A 15,060-nucleotide genomic window follows, 5' to 3' on the forward strand; every position below is an offset into this window, starting at 1 on the left:
ATTGGATTTAAGTCACGTGACTATTTTTAATATTTGTGACAGCAAACCCTTTCATTCGATATCCATATTATTTCATTTGATATCCAGGATTTCAAACAGCCAATCCGCCATCTTGGGGAGGCCGCTATATTGGATTTGTAATGACGTTTCTTAGCTAGTCATGTATTGTCATCAAAACTCAGAGCGTGTGCAAAATTCCATCCTAATCGAAGACCGGGAAGTGGGTCAAATTAAGATTCCAACAATTTCTTACATACATAGTTTCTAGTGATGCTATATTAGCTTCACTGGTAACTCACACAACAACAACAGCATGTTAAAAAAAACCAAGGTCACCTACTACTCATCAAAAACACGACCACAAAGCGTTAGATATTATCGTTTTCTGTTCTATGGTTACATACACGGTAACAATATAGAGGTTTGTATCACAGAGTTCGTGTATTCTACTGCTACTAAGTATATGTGTAATGTACTCTATCTATCTAAATCTTATTTTATACTAATATATAACGCTGCAGAGTTTGTTTGTTTGTTTGATTGAACGCGCTAATCTCAGGAACTACTGGTCCGATTTGAAAAATTCTTTCAGTGTTAGATAGCCCATTTGTCGAGGAAGGCTATAGGCTACTCACAAATTACGTGTTAAAAGAATTTTCAAAGTCAGTTCAGTAGATCCAGAAATTACCTCTACAAACTGTACCTCTCTATAATATTGGTAATTAGATATACTTCTACGAGTATATGCAGCACTTTGGGTATGATGAGCAAAATAGCTAAAAATAAATTAGATATCTTTTTGTATTGGTTCCGAGGCGGTGTCACGCAGTACCTTGAACATGACTGGCCTACCATGTGCCTTGTAATTTCCGCTGCCACTATTAATCATTATAGTTCGATGATCGTTTATTACCTACGAGTATCGTTGCTTGATTATACTATTCATTAGGCAAATTGTTTGATCAGGCCAAGAAAGCTTGTAATTTTATTTAAATTAAATATGTACCTACCTTACTATCGTGTAGAGTCGGTGTTTTTATTATACAATACAATACAAATGTATTATGTAATGTGACTTGGTCGCTGACTATGGGCCTCATAAGAAGGTTCAGAGTCACACAGCGGGCGAACAAGCTAAGCTCGAAGTATCTTGCGTGATCGAATCAGAAATGAGGAGATCCGCAGAAGAACCAAAGTCACCACGAGTCGCGAAGCTGAAGTGGCAATGGGCGGGCCACATAGTTCGAAGAGCCGATGGATGTTGGGGTCCCAAGGTGCTGGAATGGCGACCCCGCACTACAAAGCGCAGTGTTGGTAGACCCTCACCAGGTGGACTGACGACATCAAACGAGTCGCAGGGATTCTCTGGATGCAGGCGGCTCAGTATTATGATGTTTGGAAGTCCCTACAAAAGGCCTATGTTCTGCTGATGATGACAATGCAAATGAATTGTTATTTGTTTCATTATGTCACTATTTTAGGGAATAATCTTAAAAATAGTGACATATATCTTAAACAGAGAGTAGTTTGAACTATGAAACACTTTCACTCAGATAATTTGCAATTGACTTACGACAATACAACTTATCTAAGTTACATCAATTTAAAATTAATACACCAATGATTTTATCGGTCTATTTTAAGGAGGTATACATACCCGTGATAGCCCAGAGATACGTGATAGCCCAGTAGATATGAGATAGCCCAGGAGATACGCCCAGTGGATATGACCTCTGCCTCCGATTTCGGAGGGTGTGGGTTCGAATCCGGTCCGGGGCATGCACCTCCAACTTTTCAGTTGTGTGCATTTTAAGAAATTAAATATCACGTGTCTAAAACAGTAAGCCGAATAAGGGTTGATTACGAAACATAGCCGTTGTTACAAAGTGAAAAACGGCGTTACATATTATAATTAGGAAATATAAAATTGCAAACAACTATGCCTTGGTAAACGCATTTCAAAAACATTTATTTTTAAAGAATTTGATCACATCCTATTTTTTTTATTACAAGTTACTTGACTACAATCTCACCTGATGGTAAGTCATGATGCAGTCTAAGATGGAAGCGGGCTAACTTGTTAGGAGGAGGATGAAAATCCACACCACTTTTCGGTTTCTACACGACATCGTACCGGAACGCCAAATCGCTTGGCGATACGTCTTTGTCGGTAGGGTGGTAACTAGCCACGGCCAAAGCCTGTCACCAGCCAGACCTGGACCAATTAAGAAAATCTCAATCGACCCAGCCGGGGATCGAACCCAGGACCTCCGGTTTGTAAATCCACCGCGCATACTACTGCGCCACGGAGGCCGTCAAACAACAACAACGTCAACACCGTCCGTCCTTTGTTTTAAGTACAGCTACACTACACTCATTTGTTTCGGTTTGTATCGCATACAAGTATTAAATCAAACGTGGAACTGCTAATAAGTAGTAGAAATTGACCCCTCTTTGCGGACAATTCACCGTCCATTACCCATAGAATGTGTTTATTTAGGGTTCCGGCGTCCGCCCTAGCTCCTGCGGCTATAAAAATGACCGGATTCGATGGATAATAATGCACATACGTAATACACATCGCGTTTTAGTAGGCCTTCCTTTACAAATTTGACCTTAAATATAACAGCCTTAACCTTAGGACATCCCTTAGTGGACTTTCTACAGTCAGACATACGAGTACCTCATTTTGGCTGTAAGTTGGTCTGCCTATGATACTACCAACTGTTGAGCACGAGTCTCCTCTCAGAATGAGAGGGGTTAGGCCAATAGTCCACCACGCTTGCCCAATGGGGATTGGCAGACTTCACACACGCAGAGATTTAAGGAAATTTTCTGGTATGCAGGTTTCCTCACGATGTTTTTCCTTCACCGTTTGAGACACGTCATATTTAATTTCTTAAAATGCAGACAACTGAAAACTCGGAGGTGCATGCCCCGGATCGGGTTCAAACTCACACCCTCCGGAATCGGAGGCAGAGGTCATATCCACTGGGCTATCAGGAAGTGTATAAACTATATAATATATATACATAAATATGTGTACATATAATGTAAGTAAACACAAAAATGCTCATGTCTGCGCTCAGTGCTCGGATCACTTTTTGCAGTGATTTTGTAGGCACGTATCTATATCGTTGGTTAAAGTGTGGCACGATTTTAAAATGAATGTTTTTTTCTTTCGTTCTTTCACCTTGTCTGGTGTTAATTTAAACTTATATCCACTATGATGTAAATGTAAAGTAAATATATTATAAAAAAAACTTTATTTTTGTAATTACGGATTCGCTTGGTCAGCAAAACTGCGGAACGTAGTGGAAGATGCGTAATAAGTCAGGGCGGGTCAGGGGCGTTCCGGAAGCGCATTACTCGCCAGCGCGCGGAAATCGACAATATATTGCGATCGCCGGCCGCAGTATAAATAATGATCTGATAAGAAAACACACATGCAAGTATATCCTACTAATATTTATTCATTCTTTAAGTTTACTGCAATTTTTACATATTACTGTATTTTCGAAATCATGTGCAAAGCTTGAAAATCAGATTAAATTAAACACGATAATAATCTATGAAAAGTTAAAAAATAAAAACAATAATTAAAAACAATTAAAATTTTAATAAAAAAAATTCAACCGACTTCCAATTCAAAAATTAACCTAAACTAAAAAGCAAAAAATAACATCTTACCTATGTGCTACCTTCTGATCAGTTTGAAGGCGGTGCCAAGCCAGTGATGTTTTAATTAGAGCCGTTTAAATTACAAAATTTCTGTGGTTCTTTCAGAAACGGCTTTAATTAAAACATGACACTAGATTGGCACCGCCTTCAAACTGATCAGAAGGTAGCACATAGGTAAGATGTTATTTTTTGCTTTTTAGTTTAGGTTAATTTTTGAATTGGAAGTCGGTTGAATTTTTTTTATTAAAATTTTAATTTTTTAATTTTTAGTGTTAGCACACCTACAGAGTGTGAACAAAAATTAATAAGCAATTAGTTGAAACGTTATTTTTTTATAATAAGTATCTAAGTCCTACAATCCCAATTTTAAAAATACTACCTTAACTCATATACAAAATTTTACTCCCCCTTTATCCACACGTAATATGAATATTCAGAAAATCGTGAAAGGTGACTGTCCTGCGTCATCATCACCAGACCCCCTATGCAGTCACATTCTCATCAATATAAAATTTATCAAGTCCAAACACAAGGTAGCTACTGTGAACCGTCGAGGAGTTCCCTTAACTCTCCTTCATCTTCGTCACCAAACCCCTAATACAGTCACAACCCATCTAGGTGGAAAGTTCTCATAAATACAAAATTATCAAGTCAAAACACAATGTAGCTACTGTGAACCGTTGAGGAGTTCCCTTAACTATCCTTCGTCTTCATCACCAGACCCCTAATACAGTCACAACCCATCTAGGTGGAAAGTTCTCATCAATACAAATTTATCAAGTCCAAACACAAGGTAGCTACTGTGAACCGTTGAGGAGTTCTCTTAACTGTCATTCGTCTTCATCATCAGACCCTTAATACAGTCACAACCGATCTAGGTGGAAAGTTCTCATCAATACAAATAAATCAAGCCCAAACAAAAGGTACCTGCTATAAATCGTTGACGAGTTCCATCGTCTGTGTTTTGGCTCCATCATCAGACCAACTCCAGACCTTCATAAAATTGTAGTGGTTTAAAATACCTTATGGAAACACTAACAAACGCACTAGCCGTCCCTACAATTTTCAAAAGATCCCCTCGATTTCTCCAAGATGCCATCATCAGATCCTGACATGAAAAAAATGGGACCACCCTGGAATCAAACCCTTCAAAACAAAAAAAGAATTTTCAAAATCGGTCCACAAATGACGGAATTATCGCTGGACATACATAAAAAAAAAAAAAAAAAAAAAAAAAGACATACATACAGTCGAACGTAGAACCTCCTCCTTTTTGGAAGTCGGTTAAAAACTTAGAAAACGCTACGCTTTAAACGTTTCCGATCCGGCGCATGCGCCTCCAACTTTTCAGTTGTGTGCATTTTAAGAAATTAAATATCACGTGACGTAATCGTGAGGAAACCTGCATACCTAAGAATTTCCTTATTCTTTATGTGTGTGAAGTTTGCTAATCCGCATTGGGCCAGCGTGGTGGACTTAGGTTTAACCCCTCTCATCCTTAAGGAGGCTCGTGCCACAGTGAGCCGAATATGGGTTGTTAATGAAAAAAATATTAATTATAAAATACATGTTACTGCAAAATTAAAGTACTTTATTAGGTAGTTATGTACGTTATATTTAATTGTTAATTTGTCTGGTTAACTGCCAAGGATGATTTGATTAATAATTATAAAGTCACTGTATCGATTCAATTCGAATAACATTTTTTATTTATATGTTTCATTGACTAAAACTCACTGCCCTTTGCACTAATTAAATTACGAGTACCACATAGTTATAGCATATAAGCAATATTCTTGTGCTCTGTATGTATATCTCAGTAACACCGATTTATCACCATGTTTACTGTAGTCAGTAGCCTAATATGTGGGGTATGTTTGGCCGGCAGCGATGGACCACGACATTTATTTTACGGCATCCGGTAATAAAAGTGATCCACCGCCTGCATACTGCAGGAATGCCCACTGCTCTACAGAAGATCATAGAGAATCTAGATGAGAATCAATGAAATTACATGCAGCGAAGAAATAGATTGATATATAATTATTATTATTATTATTATTGATAGACAAAACAATGAGAATATTGTTTTAGTTTACTAAACTTAGGTAAACTTGTACGACTATGTTTTTTGTAATATTATTATTATGTAGTTGTACCTACTTACTGATATGTAACTTCGGGTTCTAAAAATCATTTTGACGGAAAGGTAAATGATAAAATTAGATCGATAAATTCATTGTTAAAAAACACAACAAAAAATAAAAGAAAAGCTTAAAAATCAAGTATTAGATCCAAACAACTGAAACAATATATACCTGTACGCTTTAGTGGTTTAATTTTAAGATAAAAGGATTCACAGCCGAGAGGTGCTGCGTTTGTTTTATAAAGTTTTTATAAAATAAATCTCAAAAAAGAAAAAAATTTTGACCAAAATGCTTAATCTTATATCAGTACGTATCTGACACTTCTGTTTTTACATAGATCTGTGATATCTTCTCATGTCCCCACGGAAGTGATAAAGCTTTTTGCTAAAAAAGGCATTCGGGCGCCGATGGCTTGGAAGCAAAGTGGGATTTTCTCACTGTGCTCGATAATCTCGAGATGACCGAACGCAGTCATATAGCGGATTTTGTTACGTGAAGTGGAACGATAACTTTTATGACCTATAAAATGCAATACATCATTTTTATGCGTATATTTCCATAAAAAAGTGTCTGAGTGATTTCTTTTCTTTAACCAATGGAGTTATTATTTTTAAACTCAGTTTAAAAAATACAGCGGTCGTTCTCAAAGGGTCTTGCTTCCTTCCTTGTAGAAGAGGGAATATGGAGCTAAAACCCATCACGCTGCTTTAAACGCTGATTATCGGGCTATAGTGGTTAAAAAATTAAGAAAACTAAACTGGCTATTATCGGAAAATTTTGTTACAAAGTTATTATATTTTCCAAACCAAGCGATTTTTGTCGAAAATATTTCTTTGCCATAATAAACATTTTTGTAATCCGTGATTTACGGACATTTTAGTTCTTGTCCTTATTCTCAGATTTTCTTTTAAGTTTTCTCTGGATGATGATGAAACTACTTTAAAATCGAAAAATTTACACTACAAGGTCCACGTCTGATAAATTTTGTACCTAATATCCCTCAAAATTTATGTTAAAAGGGCTATTAATGATTGATGTAAAAAAAGCCTTCAGATTTCAACTAACAAAACATTTAACTTCATATCCATTAGGTACCTACATCAGTGAATAGATCCCTAAACACTCGACATTATTAAAACCAATCTACAAATTAAAGGTCTCTCCAACGCCGAAATGTATTGACAAATGAACAGCGAGTAAAAAGGAAATGAATCTGATTCACAGGAAATAGGGCATTGATTCAACGATTCAATTTGAATCATTCAATTGAGGATGACGATATTAAACCGTCATGGTCGAATGTTTATAGCTGCTTCTTTGCCTGCTTAATGTAATGATATTTAATCCTCCACAACGATCTCCAACTATACTAATATTGTAGAGAGGTAAAGTTTGTGGTGTAGTAGGGGGTAATCTCTGGATCTACTAAATTTAAAAATTCTTATACCACTAGAAAGACACGTTATTTGTGAGCGTCGTAAGCTATATTTTATCCCCGTATTCTCAAGGGAACGGGAATTATGCGCGTGAAACCGTGGGCGTCGACTAGTCTTTTTATAATCTACAACTAGCAGACGCCCGCGGTTTCACCTGCGCAGTTCCCGTTCCCATGGGAATACGGGGATAAAGGATAGTATATGACACTCACCAATAAAGTGACTTTCTATTGGTGAAAGAATTTTCGAAATCAGTTCAATAGATCTAGAGATTACTCCTTACAAACTTTACCTTTTTGACGGCCTCCGTGGCGCAGTGGTATGCGCAGCGGATTTACAAGACGGAGGTCCTGGGTTCGATCCCCGTCCGATTGAGGTTTTCTTAATTGGTCCAGGTATGGCTGGTGGGAAGCTTCGGCTGTGGCTAGTTACCACCCTACCGACAAAGACATACCGCCAATCGATTTAGCGTTTTGGTACGATGTCATGTAGAAACCGAAAGGGATGTGGATTTTCATCCTCCTCCTAACAAGTTAACCCGCTTCCATCTTGATCACCATGAGGTGATCTATGAGGCTATCTTGTAAAGAATAAAAAACTCTATAAAACATTAATATAAATTGTTTCTCTAAGTTTTTTTAATCTTCTATTCGGTGAAGCATCGATAGTGCAAAAAGAATAAATCTAGAATATCTACTGTATATGTTTTTTTGATATCGTAATTGATGGATTAAGCAGATAACCTAAGAAAGATTAAGATAAATAAGTCGAAAATCATCACTATAAGCAATTCAATATTACGCAAGGCATGCAACGTTCTACGAAGTGCCGCCCGGTGGTGCATGAAGCTGACGACGGCGCAGTTGGTAGTGCTGTGGTTTTGAGGTCCTGGGTTCGATTTCCATCACGGGTCAGTTTAGTTAAATATTTTAAAAATTTGCTTAGGTAACCACGCTACCGGCAAAGTCAGAGATATGGGTAGAATAAACTTATACCTCTTACAAGTCAACCCGCTTCCATCTTAGACTTCATCGTCACTTAACATCAGGTGAGTCAGTCAAGTGCTAACTTGACCTTGAATAAGAAAATCTACCAGATTTTGCACATGCAGGTGTTAAGCCTGTAATTACACCAGCAGCCATACCTTTTACACTGGAACACAGCAATGTTTCTTAGCCGGAGAAATAAACATGGCGGTATTACTTCCCCGGAAAAGCTCATCTACTAGCTCTACTACTACAGATATAAGTATAAAACACATAGGTATAGTGTATATACCTGTGTGTTAACGATTATCTGCTTAAATAATTAATGTATTTAAATGTGGCTAATCACTTACCAACATTCCCGTTATGACCATCGTTGTAAAATCCATTCTGGGAAAGAAAGAAATCAATATTAATAGTAATAACGACAAAATAAAAGAAAAAAGCGCCGTGTTAGTCGACCCCCTTTAGGTGAACTGAGGACATCAAGGTTTGCAGGGAGCCACTGGATGCTGGTGACCCGAGACCGTTTTGGTTGGAAGTCCATGCAGGAGGCTATGTCCAGCAGTGGACGTCCATCGGCTGTTAATGATGAAAAGAAAAAAAACTTATTTACATTCTATCTGACTCGACACCTTGTGATCTTCATACCACCTAATATGATGAGTATTCCAATACAAATTACTAATATCAACACTGATTTACCGGGTATGTTTCATTTGACTATCGCATTTTTTATTTATTTTAAGATCACCCAAACAGATCAGAAGATAACTGAAGGGAAAAAAGGGAAAAAAAACTTTCAATTTATATAGGTACTGTCCCGTTATAAGAAATTGGTTACTAATCTGTTTCGAACAGATATTACGTATAGAGAAAATGACGTACCTACTACATAATAGTTGATTTTTTTTATCTCCAAATATAATCAATTAATTCCTGTTTACTAAACGAGCAAACCAAAGCTCGTATTTCATATGCAATTCTATTAGAAAATGATTTACTCATAGTCCACGCCACCCCACTTTCCCTGCAATTAGTTGTGCTCGGAACAATGTGCAGTGATTTTTAAATGATCACCCTAACGCCATCTGGCGCGATTCGCTAAGTAATATTGGTAATTGCTAGTCAATAGAGTTGTGCCTTTGTGAACTCAAATTTGTGAATCTAAAGGTCTTCGGTTCGAGTCCTAGGTCAAGCTGTAAAATGATTGGGGTTTTCTTCCTTCAGCGAAGTTCTCAGTTGGAGTCAGGAAGATGGTTGTTTCAGACCCCGGAAAACAATAACAGTAAACGTTACTTTACTTAAAATTCTTAGGTGGGCTTAGGAATTGTAAACGACAAAACTCATACAGGATCGTTAAGGTCAGTACAGATCGGTACAGTAAATAAAGTAAAATAGCTAAATCAAAAGCGTATATAAGACATAATATTACGCAAATTGCTCAGTATAGAATATAGATGTACCAGATTACATTCATTGCCGAAATTGAAAGGTAAAGAATTATAATATAAGTATCTCAATAGTTGTGCATCTATAACAAAGGCGTTCGTACATAAGCTCGGTCATCAGATCTGTGATGACACTTTTTACAAACCCATCTAATAAATTATTAAAAAAAAAATAAGTACGCGAACTTGTTACCGTCGCGCTACAAGCCGTAAACGTTCAACTATTGACCTCGTTAGTTAAACAAAACGCCGCGCGTAAAACAACCGCGCCACTTGACGTGCGCCTTTTGCGCTCCGAAATAACTCATCCCGCCTTTTCAGGAGGTGTCATTAAGGTTGGTTCGCTCCTGCTTTAGAGGCGAAACTTAAAGCACAGCGTCCACATTCACGGTGGCGACGATAAGATTCTCTATCGGAAGAAGTTTGACACTATCAATGGTTCTGCTTTTGTAATCGTTACACTTACGTTACAGAAGCCAATAGCGTAAATCTATTATCAATAATTCTAAAAGATTGGAGCTAACGACATTACAACATTTTGACGCACAATAACATATATTGATAGTTTAGACCTATGCCTTTTTAAAATGTTAGATACTGCAAATTATACCAGCCACATTCAAGCCTCATATTTGACAGGCACAACAAACAAACACCAATAAACGCTGTCATTGATAAAAATAAAATTTGAGCATCACAAAACCGTCATTTTAATTTAGTTAATAATAAAGTGTGGTACTAGCAAACTTATTATTAATTAAATCGATCTTAAAACGTTATTTAAACTGTAAAATATGAATAAATTCGAAATAATAATCGAACAAAATAATAGAATTCTAATGTATTTATCATATACTAACTTGCTACGTTTCGCAATGTGGCTTATACTTCACATATAAAAATATTTTTTGTGAGATTTGCTATATGACATGACGCAAACGCCAAACATTTGTCACACAAGTGTGGACGGAGCTTAAGGCCAGGTTGTTTTTTACCTCATTAACAAAATGCTTTTCGCGATTAATGTTTGCGGTATTACGGTAAGTATTGCCGCAGTGGGGGATGACTGCGCTATCATTTGAGAATGGATGCCGTGAAATTGGAAAGAGTTTTCGAATGATTCCCATGACTTTTGAGGTCGTAGATTTTATTATTTTTGAACTTTTTTAAAAGCTCCAGAGTTTTTAATGATGGCTTGTACACGAATCCACCACTTTTAAAAGTTTTTCTTTTATGTTTATGTTTGTACATAATATTTTTTTAACCATGCTACATGTTTCAGTAAAAATATTTGGCAATCCTGTATAATGCATAGGTATAATGTGGAAGAAATAATAGAACCACAGCCACAAATTAAGAATTTCTATAATATATCACTAATAATACCCTAATTAAATAACGATATTGGAAGCTTTTTCGATACTTTATGGAATATATTTTTCAGTTTATTTATGTAACTAGATACAAAACAGCATAGTTCTTTGAAATAAATAATTGAACTTTTGGTTTTCTCAATTGTCTTGCAACATATAAATATTAATTTTTATTTTGTTACTACGGGTAACTAGCTAATCAATTGTTGTTATTTATACTCTTTGTATATTTTCATTCTCTAATTCGTATAAACACTTTTATTAATTTATTTAGAACACTTAATTTTTTCTTATATTAACATACTATATTTTATCATGAGAAAATATGCATTTTCCATAATATTACTTGTAATGTTTTTTTTTGCGAAATTTATTAATGTTGTTGCTTTAGATAATAGCTAAGTATCACTAATTAACTAATGAACCAATTTGTATATTATACACACTGTATTTCTTTGAAAAAAAAAAGAAAATTTTATACGTGTAAACCATAGATTTAGGAGTCGGTACGGAGTAGTATAAACCGAATTCCACACTGACTAATTTGCGGGCGGGAGACAATCATTAAAACAGTCTAGCTAGACTCTCAAACTCAAACTCACTATATTATGTAAAACGAAATCACGCCTACATGAAAAACTGCAGGCATAAATGTTCTCCCGACCAAAAATAAGCGCACATAATGAAGAGTCCTTATTATGAGGAAAAATATTTCTTTCAAGAAAATGTGTGGACAATAATTTTTGATTTTCCCCGAGCCCTCGAGCGAGTGACCTCCGCTCTTTTAATTACTGCGACCGGCGCGCCCCGAGAAAATATTTAGCTGCGTCCGCCACCCAGTAATTACTAATGAGCTTACATTTTCTGATATGGCTGCATAAAGAAATGGCAGAAATGTTAATAGTTATATGAATATGTACGCAGAAATATGTATGTAATGATCTTACAATGTCTGCCCTTATATGTTTGAGTTTGTAGGTCGTTTACAGAAACTGGACGGGTATGTTTTATTTAATCTAATACAATAGTTTTTCTTGGTACAAAGACATGTAACTGGTGAGCGTGTGCAAACTATCTGATGTGTAAACTAGAAAGATTTTTACTAATAACACAATAAAGAATATATTATTACCATCATTAGCAACCCATATTTGGCTTCAATGTTGAGCTCGAGTCCCTCTCAGAATGGGTTATGCCAATAATCCACCGAGCTGGCCCAATATGGATTAGCACAGACTTCACATACCTAGAGAATTAAGAAAATTCTCAGGTATGCAGGTTTCCTCAAGATGTTTTTCTTCGCCGTTTGAGACACGTGATATTTAATTTCTTCAAGAGCTCATATCCACTAAGCTATCACGGCTCACGCTCGAGTTACATTACATTACAAGTAAATTCCTAACAATAATACTTTGTTAAATCTACATAGAGCAAGATACAGCTGTATACATTGTTTTTTTTTTAATATTTGTACACAAGGAGCAAGCAGTGCGCTGTCTTCGTCGAGATGGCGACGGAAAAATAAGAGGAAATACTCTGGAGCAAATTAGAGAGCGCCTTCCGCAGCGAGAGTGGACCCGCGCCTATTAACTGGGCCCATATTGTACTATTATTTTTTCATCTGCCCAAGTTTACTGCTTTGCATATTTTCCACTTTTGTGTGATTACATTTTACTCAGACTACGTAGACTGAAAAAAGAACTACAAACAAAAGCAAGTAAGTACTTGAGAAAACGCAGTTACTTTGAAATCACAGACAGACACTTAAATTTTATTTATATGTATTGACAAGCGGACGCCTGTAACTTCATCCGCGTGGAATTTAGTTTCTTACAAATCCCTCGGGAATCTTGAATTTTCCGGGATAAAAAGTAGCCTATGTGTTAATTCAGGCTATAATGTATCTCAATACCAAATTTCAGCTAATTCGGTTAAGTAGTCGAGGCGTGAAAGAGTAACAAACATTCATATCATCAAAATCATAAGTTTTCGCAAATCTCGCGAATGTGTTAATCCAGAGTATAATCTATTTCTATTCCAATTTTCAGCCAAATCGCTTCAGTAGTAGCGGCGTTAAAGAGTAAAAAACATCCAAACACACATACATCCAAATATCCATACAAACTTTCGCATTTATAATGTTAGTAAGATACTAAATATTGTCATAAACAAGTAGCTACACTAACTAACTTTACTTTTAACTTAATTTAAATTTTAATTGTAAAGAAAAACTATTGTGTTAGATTATTATTATTGTTACCTTACGGGTGCATGTTTTTCTGCAAGTTGCAATTAGCTAGATACGTCAATACGTGATATTTGCTCTTATTTTTGTATTTCCTCGTTAATGAATATTAAATAATAAATAAGTAGGTACACAGATTAGGCTGTCGTTTGTACTCATACAATAGAATCAGCAGTCCCTACGCATTCACAGCAATGAGGCAAAATTTCACAGTTCAGGGGCAGTTAACGCGATTAGTTGTTCGCGGGAGCATAACTCATCGATCGGGACTCTTCACATTAATTTCATAGCAATTAATATATACGAGCAATTCGACAATTAATTGGTGCAAAAAGAGCCGGGAGCTTTGGAATCGCGACGGAATCGCGGCGGGTTCGCAGTAAATCACATTCGCACAATGAGGCAGGTGGCGGCGGCGCGCGATAATGCTGCGTTTAATTACGCGGAATAATTAGTGAACGGAATATTTTCCGGGCCCTAACTATCTCCGCCGTCTTCCGGCGATAACTAGGCGGTAATTGCGGATTAACCTCGCATTCAGAATTTAATAGGTACTCCACAGAAGCGGCGTAACACCCGACCCCAATAACACTATTTGTTTAGTGGCGTCGAAAGTAATCGCTTCCCGGAAAATATACCCATCTATATAATTGGACGCCGCGTGTGCGAAGGTTTTAATTGCAATTTATCCAAAATGAATGTAGCTCCGATTTTCAATAGGTATCGAGAAAATTTAATATCGGAAAGTGGGAGCTGTAAATTTTCAATATTTTAAATACCGCCGCGCTCGGCACCCGATGGCGATTGTTTTAGATCGTTTCGCGCGAGTTTCGCGTCAGACGTCACGTGTCGGCGTAATTCGCGCTCTGCAGCATGTCAATAATTCGCTCCCCGGCACCGCCTCGCAGCGTAGCCACGACAACGTTTGATCTCCGCGAAGAAGGCGAAAAAATAATAATATAAGCGCATTTGTCGCTCACCTGCGACAATTCGTCCGGAGTGTAGTTATTGCCGACCCCGGGGGGTGGCTAGTTGAGCGTGAACTTTTGATATCGGCGCGAAATATTAATTTCTCAGCGCCAATAAACAGCCGAGCGTACGTAATGCTGGCAAATTAAGCTGAGTGCCTTTAATAATATTTTGTAGGAAATTTTAATTATGGAACGATATTACCTCGTCGACGCTTCGATGGAATTATTCGAGAGCTAATTAATTTCACTATGAATAACTTAGATAATATCTACCTATAACAAGTATTTGAGATTTGTATTTTATTTAAGACATTTACTATTAAAAGTTGCTTGCAACATCATTTGACTACACCGTAACTACCTACCTACCTATTTATAATAGTAAGGACTCCATTCTCTTTGAAGACTGAGAATTTGGACTTTGAGCCTTTTAAAGCTACCAAAGTCCAATCTTTATAATTGGCTACCTGTTCTTACTTATGATAGGAGCTTAGGTTGACATACTTTCAGCTTTAATAAATTGAGATATCACAGGGTCTTAATCCATAATTATGTTGTTTTTTTTAAAATAATTAAAGTTTCTCAATCGAAAAAACTCATCTGACCAGGGCCTGTAGCCACGTTGCACGTCGTTTCTCTTTATACAATCGCAAACGCTTCAAAAAAAATATCTATGAGAATAACATTCGTTATCGACACGTGAAGTTATCGATCGGATATGTCATTCCCGAACATTTTCCGAAAGCGTTAGCGTTTGTAGAAAAAGAATC

General features: G+C 36.7%; 1 long non-coding RNA gene across 1 annotated transcript in view; it reads right to left on the reverse strand.

The window, feature by feature from the left end:
• Positions 1-15,060, reverse strand: part of LOC112058305 (uncharacterized) — a 410,398-nt gene that overhangs the window by 235,079 nt on the left and 160,259 nt on the right. The window contains exon 3 of the long non-coding RNA XR_008252210.1: positions 8,604-8,640. This is a non-coding gene — a long non-coding RNA (uncharacterized LOC112058305). The remainder of the gene's footprint in view (positions 1-8,603; positions 8,641-15,060) is intronic.

Source organism: Bicyclus anynana, chromosome 3 (assembly GCF_947172395.1).
Source record: "Bicyclus anynana chromosome 3, ilBicAnyn1.1, whole genome shotgun sequence".
Classification (NCBI taxonomy): Eukaryota; Metazoa; Arthropoda; class Insecta; order Lepidoptera; family Nymphalidae; genus Bicyclus; species Bicyclus anynana.